At 40.5% G+C, this 19,300-nt stretch overlaps 1 protein-coding gene across 3 annotated transcripts in view; it reads right to left on the reverse strand.

The window, feature by feature from the left end:
* The window catches only part of FARS2 (phenylalanyl-tRNA synthetase 2, mitochondrial), a 235,153-nt gene that overhangs the window by 135,593 nt on the left and 80,260 nt on the right, over positions 1–19,300 (reverse strand). The gene's annotated exons all lie outside the window — the stretch shown is intronic.

Consider the following 19,300-nt stretch of genomic DNA (forward strand, 5'->3'; position numbering starts at 1 on the left):
GGATATCTCAAGGACGAACCTAGAAAGGATACAGCAACTTTTCTCCACAGGAAAGGTCCAGAATAAACGAATAAACTTCTCATATTCCTTCTCCAGGAATAAAAAAAAAAAAAAAAAAGAATATTCTCTCAGATAATTATAAATTTTACAAATATTTTTGGTCCAAAGGGGAGCAAACAGATTGGCAAAACATTACCCTTGGCAGATTACTCAAAATACAGATATCATTTAACCCAAATGAAAGTGTTCAATGGTTCAAGCATATATATCGGGGTATTTTTCACTAATATTATCATGTCAATACAAGACGTTGTTTTTTCCAGCTCTTTGAGAGAAAAAAAGTCTCAAACTCTTAGCAGCTTGGAACTTCAGGGATTTTAAATTACATAGGTCAACAGTGAAAACAAAAGCATCAAACAGGCTTTTAAAAACGGAGGTAAAAACAAGAACTAAATCATGTTTTCTGTGTGCTGAAACAGTGAGCAGGGGAAAATCCTAGGGCAATTCCCATGTATACTATTCTACGGCACAATCAATGGGAAAGCCAGTCACAACACTGGACAGCACTGCTGTATTTTATCAGTAAGGATAGCTTAGGTAAATTAATCAAATTGGTATACGCTAGATGCAAAGACTAAAACACATACTTGATATATCAATTAACTGATCTGAAAATAGCAATTCTTATATTCCACTATTTTGAAGCTGCTATTCTTTTCCATTTTTAAAGAAATCAAGTATCGCTCCTTCAATCCATTGACATCTTATAAAGGGCTCAGCTGCAGATTCACATCTCCTTTAATACCTGCATTTCATCTCTTTTGTCTAGGAACTTCAGCTCCTAAACAGGAGGATGGGAATCTTCCCAAAGTCATTAACATCCCCTCCCCTTGTCATTCAAGTTTGACAGAATTTTTCCATTTGCTACACAGCTCTTTAGTTTGCTTATGCATTGAAGTGTCAGGTGCAGTGGTGTAACAAGACAGTATAGTAGGTCAGATCACAGTATTTTATGAAAACTCCTTGAGCCTGTCCCAGTAAGAGCCAAGAACATGTATGATTCGGGAAAAAAACAACCAACACCTTGCCCTCATTCACTCACGTATAGGCTGCTTAAATCACAGACGGAGGACATCTCCTCTAACCACATACACAGACACATTACAGTTTCTCTTGTGCTGCTCCTCCAAACCGTAGCCTAAAATCCGTCCCCCAGTTTACAGTGAAGACAGAACTTTTTTTTCAGGGTGTTTCAGAAATAACGTAGAGGAAGTGATACTTTACCTTTCAGTACAGCTCACAACAAAAAAAGAAATCAAAACATCTCATGTCACAAAGTATCAAAATGGATAGAAGTGGACATTTACAGAACAATGTATCACGACAATTTTCTCAGAAATGACTCAAGTCCTTTCTACAGGTATCAATTTCGAATAAAAATACATTTTTCAGCTCAAAACACAAAACACCAACAGCTTAATGAGAGAATTCCTTGCCAGCTCTATACATTGTCCTGTGAAGTAGTGTTTTCACACAGCGGAAGCAAGGAATGTCCATCTGCTTCCGCTCACACTTAGCAGAAGCAGTGTCCTTTAGGGGCCGCTTATTCTCTGTACCTGGGCTCCCAGCATCATTCTCTCTGCCAATCCAAACCTCAAAGTGGAGCCTGGCTGACTAGCAATCAGGAGCACACAAGGCAAAGAGTAATCAATACAGCTCCGATCGTAATTCCTTTATGACCTAAAGTCAAACACTGATTTATTCAAGACTTCAGGCCACAGGATATTCCCTCTCATGATCTGACCTTTTTTTGCTTATGCCTGCCTGGTCTCCTCAGGCTGAACAAATATTTGTAACTGATAGCTCAATACATTATTACAGAGCAAGCCATGTTGTAACAACCACCTGAATATGATGTTAAGAAGGATGAGAGACGTAACCGACAGCCCCGTAATCTTCAAAGCAGTTTTACATGGGAGCAAACTAAAGCACACAGACCACTCGTGACTTGTCAGCTAATAATGTAATCACTCCTTATTCTAATACTGTGCTGTACTACAACCCAATCATTTATTCTGCGAGTCTTCCAACAGAACTGCATAAAACAACAACAACCCTCCTCCAAACATGACATTTTTATTTCTCGCTGTATGTGAATTAATTGAAATTGAAATTCAAATGCTTTGTGTGTGCACAGTTGGAAGCTTGTCCTGTCTCTTAGTTAAGTGTGCTTTCTAACAACCAAATACTACCATGCTATATTGTCAAATAAGCTGGGAAACAATTTCCAAATAAATTATTTTCAAGGCACCATCTTTATTTTAAGCAAGAAAGAAGTATTTATGCATTCAGCCAACCTTTCTTATGAAGGAAGAACTTATTCCAACACATAGCTACCATTATTTCTAATTAGGCAAAAGCAAAAAATAAAAATGTTTTTTGCTTGAAGCTGCTTAAAGACCACAGAATACCTGGACTGTATTGTGAAGTTACCATTAACCTGAGCCAAAAGTTCATCTCTACATAATCCACCTGTCTCTATCCCACATGTCAGCAAAGATGGAGAGGAAGTCAGTGGTTGCCAATGGAGGTACATCTGCTCCAGCAGTGGAGGGAAAGATGAGCTGGGGCTGGTGGAGGAGGTCCACACCTGTTGGTGAACTCAAAGGGCAGAGACGGATGGGGAAAAAAGAGACATGTAAGCTCAATTTGTCTTCTCTGCATCTCAAGTACAAATCAGAGCTAGAAGAAACAATCCTGATGAGGAGAGAGACTTGCAAACATAAGCTTACTTCATTTGATGGGAATGTGCATCACACTTACTAGTGCTAAAGGGGATGAGATATTCACGTTCCCTCTATCTTCCCCTCCTTCCTATAAGTCTGTCCTGAAAGCATCTAAACCTGCCAATCAGTTACCATCAACCTGCAGTAAGCACACAGACCAGAGAGAGGAAATACACTACTTCTCATCTAAAAAGAGTAAAATATTTACAAAAATAATAGTTGGCAAATTATTATGATAGCTTTCTGATAGGTGACCACCTTAGGGGATATCATTGTGCTTCATACTACGGTAAAATCACTTTATTTGAGAGGATGTTTCCCAGAATTAAGAAGTCATATAAAACGGATAGGAACATCATCTCCTATTTAATGTTGCGATCATTTTTGTCCTTTGCCTGAAAGGCAGGCTGTAAATGGAAGCACAACTGAGAAAGTGTGCATGGATGATGAACCTAGAGATTGCCCAGGCTGGATTACTCAGAGAGGAAAAAAGAACTGAAGGACAGCAGACGAACTGGTCACCCTGAGAAGAAAAATAACTCACTCCCAGAGGAAGATTAAGATTTTAAAGTTAGCTTGTGCATTTCCAGCAAGTTCACTTAAAACAGCTTCCCTGTGGAAGTATTTTTAAAACACCACATAATGCATAAAAACCTCGCCTTCCCTGCAAAAAATTTGCAAAATGCTACCTGCACTTCCATGATGAGAGGTGGGAACAGCAGTAGTACTGTTGTATATACCCCATATCCCACCGTAACAGAGAAATGCAACTTGCTCAGTTAACCAGTGATAGCATCAAACAGGGCGTGCGTGCCTCTATGTCGCACTGAGCTGAGAGGTGAAGGAAATAAAAGGCAGTTTGTGCAACATCTCAGCTGGGTTCATGACAATCTGCACCAACTGAAGATCTCTCTCCACATATTCATTCATCCTTGAAACATTTGCCTTGTGCAAGACACAATGACAAAGGAGATGAATGACATCTGCGTCTTCGTATCAGGTATGACAGGTTGCGACACTGAAGTCTGGAAAGTGTTCACAGATTAGAGATGAAGTAACACAACCTTGAGGGGAAATCCTACAAGGGAAAACAGAAACAAAGAAGCAGCAAACAAACAAATGAAGAAAATACCAAAACCCACAACAAAAACAAATGCTTTTCATATGGCAGCTTTGTATGAAAGAAAAAAGTTGTTAGCTAGCTAGCTCATGGGGTAAGTGATGAAAACAAAGTTTCAGTAGAGATGGAACTAAGTGGTAGAATATACATTATACACTTGCAGTTACAGTGCATGCGTTTGTAGATACATGTAAAACAGCATGTATTATATGTTAACATGTATTGCCCATGGCTTTACCATTCATTGTTTCTGCATGCAGCTCTACCCATTAGTCTTACTGACACGTCTACACAATGTCTGTACACAGAGACATAACCCTCAATTTATCATGAAATCCAGAACCAGTGGCTTGAAATATGCTCCCAGAGAGGAATGTGTGCCCCACAGTCAATCTCAAAGCATACAGAAAACTACCAGTTTCTACATCACTATCTATAAAGGATATTATAGGTATCAAAACCAAGTTCATTCACTGGCTTCTTACACATTATTGGTCTGAGAGCAGAATGATTTTTCTCTTCATTAAACAAAAATAAATAAATAATAGAAACATTTAAGACGTAATATGATTTTTAGCAGATGATAACTACCTCAGCTTTGGTCCCTTCTGGGATATTTTTCCTTTGTAGAGAAGAAAGCGAGCTAGTAATTACAACATGAAGCTCCAAGTCCAATTAACAATCAGCAACATGCCCCACTTCTTTTATCCTCCACTGGTGACGCTACAGGCAGCATTAACTGTCTAATAAATAGGTGAGCGATGCTTAACACTTTGTAAGGTTTCAGCATTTCCCTTCACCCCTGGCATCAATTCTCTCTTTCCCCTGGCTATTAGCAGATCAGTCTGGCAGTATGCAGATGCTGTTCTGTGGTGTGCTCCAAGACACATTGCCTGTGGGCTCCCCTGGGCTCTGGAAGGCAGGTGGCATATTCACGTTCTGACAGCAAAGCTTCACTAATGACCTCGCAAAGGTCTCCACGAGATTTTTTTCCTAGCTAATCAACTGGACAAAGGATTTACTTCTGCTTAGAGAGGGTAATGTTTGCAAGCCAGCTTTGAGTGGTAAAGGGCAAATGTTAGAAGTATTTTTAATATACTTCTATTTACTGAGAGCTACATAGATCTGTGTGAAGTACAATATGCTGTGCAGAAACATCCTAAGTGCATGCACAGTGTCAGAATGTTTAGGACAAGTGCACAATCACTGGTCCTGTAAAAGTGTCTCAATCAGATGAGCAATTTTAATTTGTTAAATTAAAATTTCTATTCCTGTTCAGTTAAAATTTGCCATTTCTGTCTGGCATCTTTTTCAAGGCTGTAGCATACAGGCTCTTTTTAAGTATTTACTGACTTTTACAATGCGTGCTCCTAGATAATTTCATAATTGCACTTTGTAATAACATCATATCTAAATAAGTAAGGCTTTCAATCAAACATACTAGTAGGTTATACAAAGTAAAGCAAGCAAGTAATAAGACAGCTTTCAATAAATCATTTCTCTGTCCTCCCTACATCTTTACTGATTTAGATTCTACATAAGAGATTTAAGAAAAGCCAGAACTAACACATCATAATCCTGTGTTTTACCTGTAGACATTTCTGCTACTTCAAAAAATTTGGAAGAGTGTATGTATGCATGTGTATGTACTCAAATATATAAATACATATAGATGCACTTACATAATTATACATTCATATATCTTATTAACATACATTTTAATATTTTGTGTCTTTTTTAACAATTGGTTTATACAAATGCTCTGAATTAACTTCACCCGCAGCTTTCCAGAGTAGCATCAAGGTTGAAAGAAAGTTTGGGTTTTGAATGTTTTGTCTAGAATCTGCTCTCCTTTTATGTTGGCTAAACAAAAGAGAACTTCATGAAAGTCGCTAGCTGAGAGCATCATCTTGCAGCTTCTTTGTTGGCTTACTGTATCCTGAAAGAACCATGAGTGGACCATGAAACCATGGACTAAAATATGACATTCTGCCTATTCAGTCACCCCATTTCCATCCTTACAAATATTGTACTGCCCACAAATCATGAAACCTGTCCAGGTAATGGTTCAAATTCTTACCAAAAAAAAACCTTAGGATCATACTGAATTGTTTTGCACTACCCCAAGGAGTAGCAATGTCATCCCTTAAGTCTTCATTCCACATGGCAAAAACCTGCTTTAATTACTACCAACTCATTGAGCAAAAAGAGACAAAAAACCAACATTCTCCAAAACAGAGAAACCTCCTCTGTCTCCTACTACTTTCCCGGTTCCCCCAATAATTTGTAACAACCCTCCAGCAAATCAAAATCCAGAAGGACCTTCTTGGCAGAGGCACAGCCAAACGCACATGTCTTAGTAGCTTCCAGTCTGGACTTGTCTGGCAGATACCAGTGAGTGCACAGCCAAAGCTAACACACAACTGTCAAATACGAGCACAGTATTTGGGCCAACATACATCCTTTCCATTACTTTTTATAGGCTGGCCAAGACAGAGGTACATTCACGATGCAAAACAATCTTTTGAATCCTTACACATATATTTCATAAAGCATGGGGTTTTCCCACATATGCAACCTAGCACTTACTCTTCTTGTTTTATTTTCACTTGACCTTCTGAGAAGAATGTTAAATACTCATGTGGGAACCTCGGATTTTCTCTAAACAACAAAGATAATGAACAAAATAGGAAAATTTCAGGTTAGGATGCGGGGGGAGGGGGAAAAGAAGAAAGTGAATGCTGTATCAATAGGTTTAGTTCCAAAATTCCTGGGTCTTTTTCCTCTTGCACTGCTTCCCTTCCTGTTGCTTCCAAAGGCTGTTAGGATTAACACACTGTCTTTGAAACTGAAGCCCCTAATTCCATTCTCAGAGCCACAGTGAGAAAATTCTGACATCTGGGGTGCTGTGTTGCTCCCACCCAGTTCCCTGTAAGCAAAACATAATGAAAACCATGCACAGATAAAATAAGATATTCCTCACTGCAGACCATGGCTTGAATTTTGTCTAGATTGGACGTATCCTCAGTGGAAAGATCGAAAGAATCACCTCAAGTAGCTTAAGTTCAGATACCACAGAGTTCAACATAACACCCTCAACTTCTGTCTAGTCAAAATGTTTACTCTCCTACTGGCAGATCTCTCATCTTGTCCCTATTTCAAGCTTGCCTTTTCTTCCAGTGAGTAAACATATTCTGGATTCACACACATTGATCCAAGCAATCAACCTCTGCACACGCTCCATCCCACCCCCTGACCCCACCAGCATCCCACACAAAATTCTTAATTGCACTCTCGGTCACGGGTGTGACACGAGTAACAAGCACTGCCACATAGTGGGCATCCACTTGTAGTTTTAAGCGTGCCCACAGCACTTACTGATGTTGTAACTGCACAATTAAGCCTAATTCTAACCAAATTTAAGCCCAGTCACTCTTACACTGTTTATTATGCAGGCACAGCAAATCAGACTGATGAACATTAACTGAATTTAAACAGACTTTAAGCAGTGTAAAATGTGATGCATACTAGGCCAATGGATCACCCAATGTAAGAAGCCCCAAGCAATACCTTATCAAGTATAGAGTACAAATTAAAATCTTTCCTTTTATAAAATAATTTTCCCACCAAGTAATTAATCTTGTTTTGTTAATATTTTCAAAGACTGAAAAGAAATTTTTGTGGAGTGGTTTAGAGAAGATCAGGATATTAAAATACTTAATTGAACTTTCTGACTTTTGTCTGCCAACATTTCCCCTATGAAAAGGCATAAGCTTACAACAGAAATTAAAAAAAAAAGGCAAAAGTATTTTTAATACATCATACTCATGCATATGATTTAAAATCTCAGAGGAAATGAAACAAAGCTTAGTTAAAAATGCATCTCAAATCATCTCGTACGACTTTCTTCCTACTAATGTGCTGAACTGTTACTGTTACGTTAATAGTCTACGTAAATGGTCTCCTAATCACTTACTAGATTGCTTAATAAAGGAATAACTTCCATAGCTGTCAGTTAGTTACGTAATCAGCAGACATTTGCCATTCATCAAACAGCAGCCCCAAATCCAACAGCAAAAAATCAAGACTACTTCAGGGGATTGGGGCAGCATGAAGGGGAAAAGAAAAGAAAATTAAATTCATACTGTTAGTATTTCGTATCACCTGTACAGACAGTATTTGATACTGATGTAAAAGTTGGTTTCATACCAATCTGGCTTTATCCCTCTGCTGCAAGTTTATAGTACACTCAACTCCTCTTCTGAGCTGCCAGAAGAGGGTGAGAACCTATAACAGATCTCACCAAATTAAATAAAACAGATTAAAAAATTTTCTATTTCAATGGATATTTTGGAATTATGGTATTTCCGTATCATCCCTAATATCCATTACTATCAGAACACAACATCAGCTTTTGAGAGATGCAGATTTGAAGTCCACCCTGATAAAAAAACTGTTTGTTACTACTTCTCTGAGGATCGTGCAAACTGCAGATAAATAAATAAAAAAGAAAGAAAAAGTGACTAACTCCAACCAAATCCAGATGGATTCCAAATGCAGAAGTATCTAAGATGGGAGAAATGACTGAAAGAAGTAATCAAAGCAGCAGCTCTGACAGAAATTTGGCTTCGTTTATTCTATGACTTCCAATACTTCTACTGATGATGTGACTGACAGTGACTAGAACCTCCTGCGAGCTTTTTTACGTGCTATTAAGATCAGGGCCAGCTTCGCACGACCTTCTCTTAGGATGTATGACTATCAGTGAATGGGATATCCACTCTGTCCACATCGCTTTCCATGCAAATGGACACATCCTGTCCCCACACACCTTTTCCTTCTACTTGAACTACATTTTGAAAACAATAAGACAAGGCTCCTTTGGGTACTGAATTATGTGCATAAGGGTCATTGACATCTTTGTTGCCCACTGACTTCACAGGACTTGTTCATTTCTACGTGCTTAAATCTGGAGCTCAAAGTACAAATCGTGTTCTCTGCCAACAAGAGGGCAAGAATCACTGTGTTAAAAGGTGGTTCAATTGCACTTCAGGCATTGTCACACTGTCAAATCAGCGATACACAGAGGACTCATGATTGAATCTGGATAAAAATATTGACATTTTAAACAAGCACGTATTTTACTACTTATTTCAGTAGAAACACATCTTTAAATCACCATGCTGCAACTCCAGCACTTTCACTGGGATTTTTAAAATGACAACGCATGTGAGACTTAGACCAGCAATCTGAGTATCTGCAAAAATGTTAAGCATTGCAGATCATAGTAGTAATACGCCAGATTAAAACTGAATTTCTACAGCAAGCCTAGATGCACACCTTAAAAGTCAACTTGAATTCATGGGTAAAGCACCTTCTTTAGAGTCTACAAAAGGAAAACAAGAAACAAAGGTTGAGAAGAAAGGACTGTCTGCAGTAGCTATAGATGAAATTAAGCAGGGCTATAGCTCAATCCATCAAACTGTACTTGCCACTTTGTGAACAGACTTGTCAGGGAGCAGTATATCAACAGTGCAGTAAGCAGGTTACTTTTACTGGACTAGAAAGGGCACACAGCTGGATAATTTGGAACAGACTGTATGCTGATGCAAACCATTTCTCCTTCAAGATTTTGTCACTATCTGACAAGCACTAGTGCTTCTTTTCCTTTAAAAACCTTTCGCCAGATCATCTATACTTGCTCCCTCTGGTATCTGCACCAGAGCTTTTTATATCTCCACTCTGAATCTTCTTGGCAACAAAAAATCTAAGTACCAGAAAAGGATTGCTTTTGGACCCCCAAAATAAAGTTAGAAAATGCAGCCAGAATCATGAACAAACAGACACCAGTTTTTACTAACAGCAAAATAAATGTGCAATGAAAGCATTACTTGTGTGACTGCATGTCTGCCTCATCGGGCAGACAGAACTAAATCCCATGAAGTCTGGATATTGGGTGAGCAAATATTTATTGAGAGTTACTCAGCTGTGATACAGAAGGGGATTCATGGCATGGTGCATCTGGACTCTGCTCATTTTTTATGAGATAATTGAGCCACGGAATACCTCAAACATGGCGTGACTGAAGGATTTGCCTTTTAAATTTAAAAACATGGAACGGATAGGAATTAAATCCGTCATGCCTCCATGTAGCACACAAAGAAAGAAGAATATAAATAAACAGGCAACCAGAATGGTGCAATAAGAACGGGATTAATCCAAGTGTGATTAATTCAATGTCAGATTAAAATTGATAGTGCCAGCTGTATCGGGTCCATTCTGCTGCATTATTCTCGCCTGTCATTTTTTGTCCACCTACCTCCCATCTCCTTGGTGGATAAACCTGCAGGAGAGTTAATTGTCACATACATGGGTTTAATCACATTGTCCACAGCATTTGGGGGCCTTGCCTCCAGCGATCCATGACTAATTGTTGTGGTAATTTTTCAATCATTAACACCGTCACATATGCTGCAAACAAATCCCACGGCACCCACTAAGGCCCCAGTGGCAAGAGGCACACGTTCCTCATGAAAGCTGTGTGCCCCGGCCCCGGCCCCCTATCCCCATGGTGCAGCCATTAATACGCCATCCCCGGCCTCGGGGAGCTAAATGGGAGGCAGCTCTGGGCTGCACTGCTGTGAAGGAAAGCTGTGAAAGGGGCAGGGGGAGACGAAGGGAATGCAGACTCCATCTGGGATGGCTGCTGGCAGGCCCCATCTCCACACGGCGTGCTTGCCACTGTTTTCTATTGAGCTCGCGTGCTTCAAGGGCCCTTTCTTCAAGTTTTGGCAGGATGATCGATCTCCATGGCAACCACTGGTGCTCATCTGCTGCACCATGCTGCAGCCGTGCTCCGCTCGATGTGCCCAGCGGGACCTGCGACTCCGCCGGTGGGACAGGAGCTGCCTCAGGGCCCCGTCAGCAAGCTGAGGCCTTGCTCCATCACCAACACCGACAATGGAGACTGTGTGAGCACATACTCCCTTCCAGGCTCTTAGAATTAATGATATACATACCATGTGAAACAAAAGGGTAGAAGCTTCTCTGGAGCTTGACAGCCAGATTAAAAAAAAACACCACAAACAGGTAAATTGCTGCACCGACAGACAAGATTAGTACTGCAGGAGCTTGGAGGGAGCTGCTAGGATTATGTAAAAGCGCTGCAGCTGGTCCAAGCTAAATGAAGTAACCTCTGAGCTCAGCTGGCAAAAGGCCCAGGGAAGGAAAGGCCGCGTTCCTATCACCTCTGTGCCTCCATGTCATAGGCATGCCAGCCAGCCTGCCTCTGAGGTGTATGGCACCCTCCTGCCATGAATGCCTCTGTGCCTGGAAATCAGCACTCAGCCTGCACCCCCAAGCGGCTCAGGTCACCCCTCACCAACTTGGTAACACATTAAGTCATTTTATGAGCCTGCTTATAGACGATGTGTATCAGCATACCCAAAAGGAGGTAGAAAAAAGAAAAAAAGAAAAAAAAAGAAAAAAAAGAAAGCTATTTTGCAGCATCTCTGCTTTGAAGAGACCAATTTAGAACCAAGTGGCATTTCAGCAGGCATCCAGGTGCTTTAGAAAATGCTGATAAAACATTTAATTATTGAAAGCAGTAGTAGCAGCAGTTCTGAGCATGAAAATGTAAATGCAGGTAAAGGAGAAAAAAGAAAGAACTATAAACGAAACAAGGCAGGATTAAACAAAAGCAAGAGCCCCCTGCTTCCTTGGAGTGAGGAAAGAAACCTTGGCTATTCTGAGGGGTAAACAACAGTGTGTCAGGGTTGAGCTTCTGATGTGAGCCATTAAAAAGCTGAGGGAGGGAGAAATTCCATCTTTCCTGTTTAGTTTTGATAGCCATGGCAGCAGCTCTCTTATGCAACGGTTATGTAAGTTATGATGGGACCAACGCCACTACTTCTCCCCAGCAGGGCCCTGAGAAGCCAGGCTCCATGGCCTGCAGGTCAGGATATCAAACTTTCTTCTGCTTGCTCCTGACCTGTGGATGAGGTGCCATGCACAAATGCATGACAATCCTTTGCAGTTTTATTCATTTTGACAGCTCCACCATCCGTGAGCTAGTTTCTGTGACGGGGAACATTTAATGGCATACAACTGACATAATCTTCCATGAGTTTGGTTGTTTTTCCCCCTTCCTATCCCTGAGAATGCAGTTCCCTCAAAGCAAAAGAAAGGCTGATAACAGGTAAATTGTTTCTTACCTAACTTCTGCATGTAGCAAAAGCAGTCGTTACCATGCTGTATCAAGTCGGTATCACTGACATTAGAACTGCACAAAGTTTATGGACCTGCCTGGAGCTTGCCACATATGACAAAAGCTCCCAGCAATGGCAGATGGCATGTGAATCACTGTAAAGGCAATTAGCAGCTAGCTGCCAGATTTTGACGTGCTGGGGAGGACAGAGGGGGTTTTCTCTGCTTGGAGCAGTTCTCACCAAAGGGGCTGGAAATAGGCATTAGTCTCACTTTGCCCCCACAGAGTACTTGCAAGTGGTGTTGCTGGCTTTGAGGCTGCTGTATCACTAGGTACCTATAGGCAGCCAGCAAAAAGATTTGCAGCAGCAATAAAAATGCTGTCTTTTTACCTTGATGGGTACAAGTCACAGCTGTTGCAAGTTGGGAGCGTTTTAAGCAGAATAAAAAAACACCTATGCAGCAAAGAACCACAGCCACCAAGCCAAGTGCTATGAAAACATTACAGAGCACTGTAAGCAGTGATTGAAAATGCATCAAAACCCTCGAATGCTTCTTAGCAACAATGATAAATGGATTCTGGAACTGTTCAAGTTGGATAACTTGCAAAATGAGTTTGCATGGTAGACGATGGTCCTAAATTTTGATCAGAAAGCTAAAGCAGAACTTTTCAACATAAGCCTTGTCAGCGTATATCTTCATCTTGAAGTCAGTAATAATATGAAAATGTCCTAATAAAGTAACAGCCAGCAAAGGTCTTGTTTCTGTGGCTGTGGTGCAGACCTTGGATAACCTTGAAGCAGAGGACATCATTCTGGGCAGCCTGATAGCACTGCAACCAGTAACACTCAGGAGCCCACTAGCTTACTTAGGAAGCCCAAGGTGACAGCTTTCATCAGTTTTTCCTACACCCATTAGGTTCTTCACTCATTACAGGCCAGATCAGTGCTAGTTTCTGTGAGTGCTGCAATGAGGATTCTTTTGTAATTTTATTTGCATAGTGCATGCTCAATAACAATAATCCCTTTTTTGGGGCTCCTCAGCACTGATGCAATTAATAGCATTATCTACAAAACCTCAGAGCCCCACAGCACAGATGTTCTTCCTCCAGAAGCACAGCATCTGCTAACCGTCTGTGGAAGAAGAATCTCTATCAGCTCTCACTGGTGGCTGGAATAAGCAACATTAGCCACTTAGACAAACAGGCAGCATGCCTGTTTGTATTTGATCTTCCCAAACCAAGCATGCTGGAATGTATTCAGCATTGGCCAGGTGATGCCATCTTACAAAGGGACAAGAATCTATCCCTACCTCTCATCAACCAGCTTCTCTATCAGACTGCTGAGTTTCAGATTTCCACAGGGTCAAAGGCTGCACCTCTCTCAGAAGCCCACAACCCCAGTGCTACGGCAGCTCTGCTGTACACTGTTCAATATCTGCTTACAAGTCAAAGAATCACTGAATTATAGGGGCTCGAAGGGACCCTGGACATCATCAAGTCCAACATCCTCCTAAAGCAGCTCCTTACAGTAAGTCACACGAGAATGTACCCTGACAGGTCTTGAATAGAGAAGCAGACTCCACAACCTCTCTGGGCAGCCTGTTCCAGTGCTCTGTAATCCTTGAAGTAAGGTTTTTCCTCATGTTGGTATGGAACTTCATGTGTTCCAATTTGTGCCCACTGCCCTTTGTCCTTTCACTGAGCTCCACTGAAGACAGCCTGGCCCCATCCACTTGACTCCCAACCTTTACATATTTCTAAGCATCAATACAATTCCCATTCAGCCTTCTCCAGGCTGAACAGTCCCAAGTTTCTCAGCCTTTTTCTTCATACGGGAGATCCTCCAGGACCTTCATCATTTTTGTGATCTTCTGTGGCACTCTCTCCAGTAAGTAGTTCCCTGTGTTTTTTGATCTCAAGAGCCAACAACTGGACACAGTACTCCAGATGTGGCCACACCACAGCAAAGCAGAGTGAGTGGATCACCTCCTTTGACCTGCTGGCCTCTGGCATTTCTGTCATGAGTTGCTTACACTTCACTAATACCCAAGTTTGGGCTACTGTGTTCTACCACGCACTGCACTTCTTCACAACCAGACTACTTGCCCCTCCTGAGTGACTTCCAGGTAGGTACGACAGTATTTTGTATGTGCTAATCAAGTCTGAAACAACAGCAGAAAGTCAATATGCTATTATCTTCATTTTGTACATAGGTAAATTCAAGAAAACTGTGAATGTGACAAAGATGTTAAGCTCAAGCAAATCCTACTGAATACATTTAACGTAGATACTGGTACTTCCATGCAGTTATGCAACTTTTGTGCAGAAAAAAACCCACAAAACTGAATAAAATCCATTATTAGCAGTAAGCATGCCTGTGCTCTGATCTTAATGCAGTAAAAGTGCACATACTGTATATAATTACTTTACTGATCACTAGGGCAGAGAGAAAATGAAGAATCAGTGTATGAAATTACATACCATTCTGCACATAGAAAATGGACTATTTTTCAAAAAAAAAAAAAAATCCACATACTGAAGAACCGAGTTGAGTTACTATTCATTTTTATCATACATAGGAATCTTTTATAATAGGACTGGCTCTAAGAATCTATCTGCTTTGGTATTTTGCCAGCTACAGAAATCAGAAACTGTAATATAGTAATACAGGTGATGTTTCAGCAGCCATAACTCTAGTAGTCAGTGAAAATCTTGTCACATGCCACATCCCTAGTTTGGCAGCATCTATTACCTATAATGTGACAAGTGAAATCAGTGTGCTGTGGAATTCTAGATGAATTGGTAACAAGAAATCTCAGAGGGTTTTCCAAATCTTTAGCAATGCATTAATCCAAGTACACCAATGACACGTTACAAGAAAGGAAAGAACAGTCATTGAGGAAAGAAGATTTGCGGCTATTAGAAAAATCCCTGGGGATCTCAGGGAGTCTACTCCCTGATTAAACTTTACTCACTGTTTGTTTTGCTTCTTCTGACTTGGAGCTTTTGAAGTAAAAAAGAACAACAAAAGACAAGCCCAGCACTAGCAAACTTTCTGAGTCAGAAGATTAAAACATTCAGAAAGTGACGTAGGAATGTAAAAGAACACAGAAATGCACGAAGCAAAAAGTTATGTTCCAAAAAGAAGGTGACAAGATAGCACCTGTAATACTGTCCTTAGTGAGAACAAACTACCAGAGCTGAACTCTTTCAGAGTAGATGGCAAGGTGACACTGGACAAGTAACTTCACTGACACGCACTACAATTTCCCCTGCTGTAAAACAAGGCTAAGAGTATAGCTTTTATCAAACAAAAGCAAGCTAACAAACAAAAAACGACAGTTAAGGCATGCCAATGAAAAATACCGTATAATAGCACTGTTCTTCCTATTAACCAATGGAGGGCATCTAAGCAGAACAAGGATTAGTCACATTTCTGTCACTGAGGACAGCCAGAAGCACTCTTTAATTAAGAGATTAATGAATAGAATTATGTTATTCCCATATACCTAGATCCATGCTCCCCCCGGGTTCATCAACCAGAGGATTCAAATGATAGAAGCATTTCAGCAGCTGGAGAGGCTACAGTGTTAGCCTATTTATACATTAACCATTTTTCCAAGCTACAGAATTTGTAAGAGATTATCCAAGTCTGGACTGGTGCCACAGCACGATGAGATAAGATAATTTACATTATGGCTAATGAATGGGGACCGAGGAGTTTTTCAGTAAGGTAGGACTATGCTGCTGGGAGTTTTAAGTCTGTTAAGAGTAAGGAATAGCGAAAGAAGAATGCAAGGTCTCAGAAGAACATTGGTCTTCCATATATCCCCTTAAAGCCATCAGATTTCACATCTTATGTTTAGTTTTTTGGTCGACATGTCCTTAGAAAAACAAGTAAAGGTAAAAAACCCTCTGATTTCATATAAGAAACAAAGAAAAACAAAAACCCAGGGCTGACTCCTCAAACTTTTACTCTGCTCCACTTACAGCTGCTACAATGTCTAAATTTCAGCTGCCAAGAAAACACGAATCCATCTTCTTCACTCCCTGTTCTCACTGACACTCAACTCCTTACACTAATTTCTAATACAGTACTTTACCCCAGTCCCACACTGAGCCTCTTCATGCTTTTTCACTCTCCCAGAGAAAGACATCAGCTCCCACTTAACACCTCTGCAGACATGGCAAGTAAGTCCACACAGTAGATTATCCAAACGAAAACTGTCACTCTACCCAAAGAAACTGAGAGTTGAGCAAGAAAAAGTCAATGGATCAGGGCTCAGGCCCTCAACAGAGGTGTTCAATCACCTCTCAAACGCTTTCACAATTCAAAGCCATGTGTCTGGAACCAGGAGAAAAGCAAGCCCTGGGACAGACTCAAGCCCATTGAATTCACAGATTTGTACAAGTCTTCTACAAGTAGCAGAGAACAGAGCTTACGAGCTCATGCAGGTATGTCCCCTGCTGTCACACTTCCTTGGCAATTTCCTCAGTTGTGGTTTGAAAATCATCTTGGGGCTGTCCTTCAGCTGCCAGCATACTTGCTACAATTACTCCCTTCTGCTATGAAGCCTTTTGGGTGCCTCCAGAGAGCCTGGGAAGGCCCTGCTAGCTCTATCTTGCACAAACGCGAAGAACAGATAAAAGAAATTACAGATTCAGTGCCCCTTAGTTCACCTTCCTTAAACTCTATCTATGAATTGTACAGCAGAGTTTTTCCCTAACTTAACGTGTATGCATTTTTATTCAAGCCCTGTGAAAAAAGATAATGAAAGGGAGGTGGGAGTAAAGAAGCAAAAGGGTCACTGCAAGGGAACTCCAGCTTTTTCATATTTGAGCCTTTCAAGGAAGGAGTTACTGATTTTCTCTTCCTGCTGAGTATCATAAGGCAGCAAGGAGGTCACTGTAGGGGAACACTAGCTTTTTCAAATTTGAGCTTTTCAAGGGAAGAATTAATGATTTTCTCTTACTGCACAGAATCACATCTGCAGGTGTGGTGGAAAGTAATGAAGACAAGAGGCTGCCTGTTGAAAATGACTAAAGGATCTGTGCTTTTTTGGGTGACTGACTGGACTTTTCCATCTCCAGAAACAATTATGCTAACTTAGTCTAAGAAAACAATGCCAACCTGCTCTCACAGTTGGGCAGGTGTATCTGGTAGAAAACTCCAGGGCAATAAAGGTGATTGTGAATGGTTTGTTACATATTAAAGGGGCAGTGAACAGCCATATCTATGTAAACACTATGTCCACTAACGTAAAATAACATCACATTTCTATTCTCCTGCTCCTACTCCCCTGTTTTTAAGACTATGTGCTTCAGTGAGAGCCCCAAAGGTGACAAATACAGAACTACTGATGGAAGACCACAAAAACCACTTCATCTTTTTTTCATTAAATCACAGTCTTAACATTACAGTCCTCACTAAATTACAGTCTTCTTTGTCCCAGGTTTCTGTACAGGTCTGCTTTTATCAAGAGTATTTTGTATCAATTAACAGTAAAAAAACAACAACAACAAAAAAGAAACACTTTTTTGACCTAGAAGCAATTCTGGTCAGCTTCACCAGCCGTGTAAACAAAGCAGCAGCTTGTTTCTTGTCCCAGCAGGACAGCAGCTCCTAGGGTCACATTTAAAGAAAACAGAAACTTATCAGTGCATCCCCATCATCAACTGGATACTTTTAAAAAGCAAGAAAACCACATACATGGCAGAGAACAACTCAGAGGACTCTGCAGAGGGTGCTACAACATTTGTCTAATGTTTGCTCACAGCTCATCCAATCAGCCACATGCAGAATATGGCAAATGCTTATGCACAGACTGCTTGAGACTATTGATATGTGAAAACTGATAGCAACACAAACAAAATACATAAATATTGTTTTATATTATTGCATGATTAGGTGCACCTTTGGATGGATTACATGAATTCTAGCTTCCTGTAAATGCACTTTCTTAGTTCCTCCTGCTCACGGGCCTGTGATGTGCAAGACCTGCCATCTAGCTAAACTACTAAACCTCCCCTGAAAACAACTAGAACCTCAGATAAGTAACTTCAAGAGAGCAGACAGGACAATCTGCCTCATGTGAGCAGATAACCCTTGGGAAAGTAGCCCTTCCTTTACAAGATGAACTTTGGCTTCTATTGAATAAATAAAAATAGCAGAAGCAAGGGCCAACACAGGAAGAATTTTCCTGCTTAAGATCACCAGCTTTCATTCAGTAAGAATAGGAAGATGAGTAGCTCTACCCATCTTGTTTGCAAGACAATAGCTTCTAGTACAGTAGCAGAGGGATTTTCGCAATTACTGTTTCTACTGTAACACATGTGGCAGTATCAAGAACAAATCCTCTCAAAGATGAAAAAGGATTGCAGTCAATAGTTTAACTGTCACTTTTGAAAGATGCTAATTAAGCCTGAATTGATAGGAGAAAAGGATTCCCCTCACTGTACCTGTTCATTGGAATAACTCATAACTTTTCAACCCATACAGTTAAAGCTGAACGCCTAACTGGAGTCTCTTGCTTTATTTAAATGAATCCTATGAACTTTTCTTCTGTTACAGCCACCACAGGACAGGTATTTTGCATCCACTACTTTTCGAGAAGAAAACTCAGTAAACTCACGTTAATTATTGTTTTTAAGAGCAGAAAAAGTTCTAAGCTATAATCTCAGCATTAACCTCTGGCTTCTGCATAAAGACAACTGGTGCTGTTGAATGAGCAGCTCAAGCTTCAGAATAAGAAGGGCAGCAATTCTCAGGGTTAAAAGAACTATTATTCTTCCTATTCTTATTTTTCCTATCCTCTCACAATTTTAAGAAAGAAAGGAGATAGAAGTTATTGTGCATTGCAGGGGTAGGAGCTGACGAGGAACAAAGTTATAGCCACCAGCTTATGACTCTTCATTGGGAAATTTTTTATTTTTATTTTTTACTTTTCTTGATAAGGCAAATTTTGACCCAGAGAATACAGAGCTAGCCAAGATTTTCAAACATTCAGCTAAGGTTTTTAAATAATCTAAATGGCCATCAGAAGAAAGCAAAGCAACTAGCCTTCTCCCTGAACCTCTCCTCCAGCTTGGCCCTCAAACAAGATCAGTACCAGATTACCTCCATGGCTACCTCTTAAATTCTATTTCTTATTATATACAGAAGTTTAGTGGCATTATGACAGAATATTT

The sequence above is a fragment of the Meleagris gallopavo genome, chromosome 3 (genome assembly GCF_000146605.3).
Source record: "Meleagris gallopavo isolate NT-WF06-2002-E0010 breed Aviagen turkey brand Nicholas breeding stock chromosome 3, Turkey_5.1, whole genome shotgun sequence".
Lineage (NCBI taxonomy): Eukaryota > Metazoa > Chordata > Aves > Galliformes > Phasianidae > Meleagris > Meleagris gallopavo.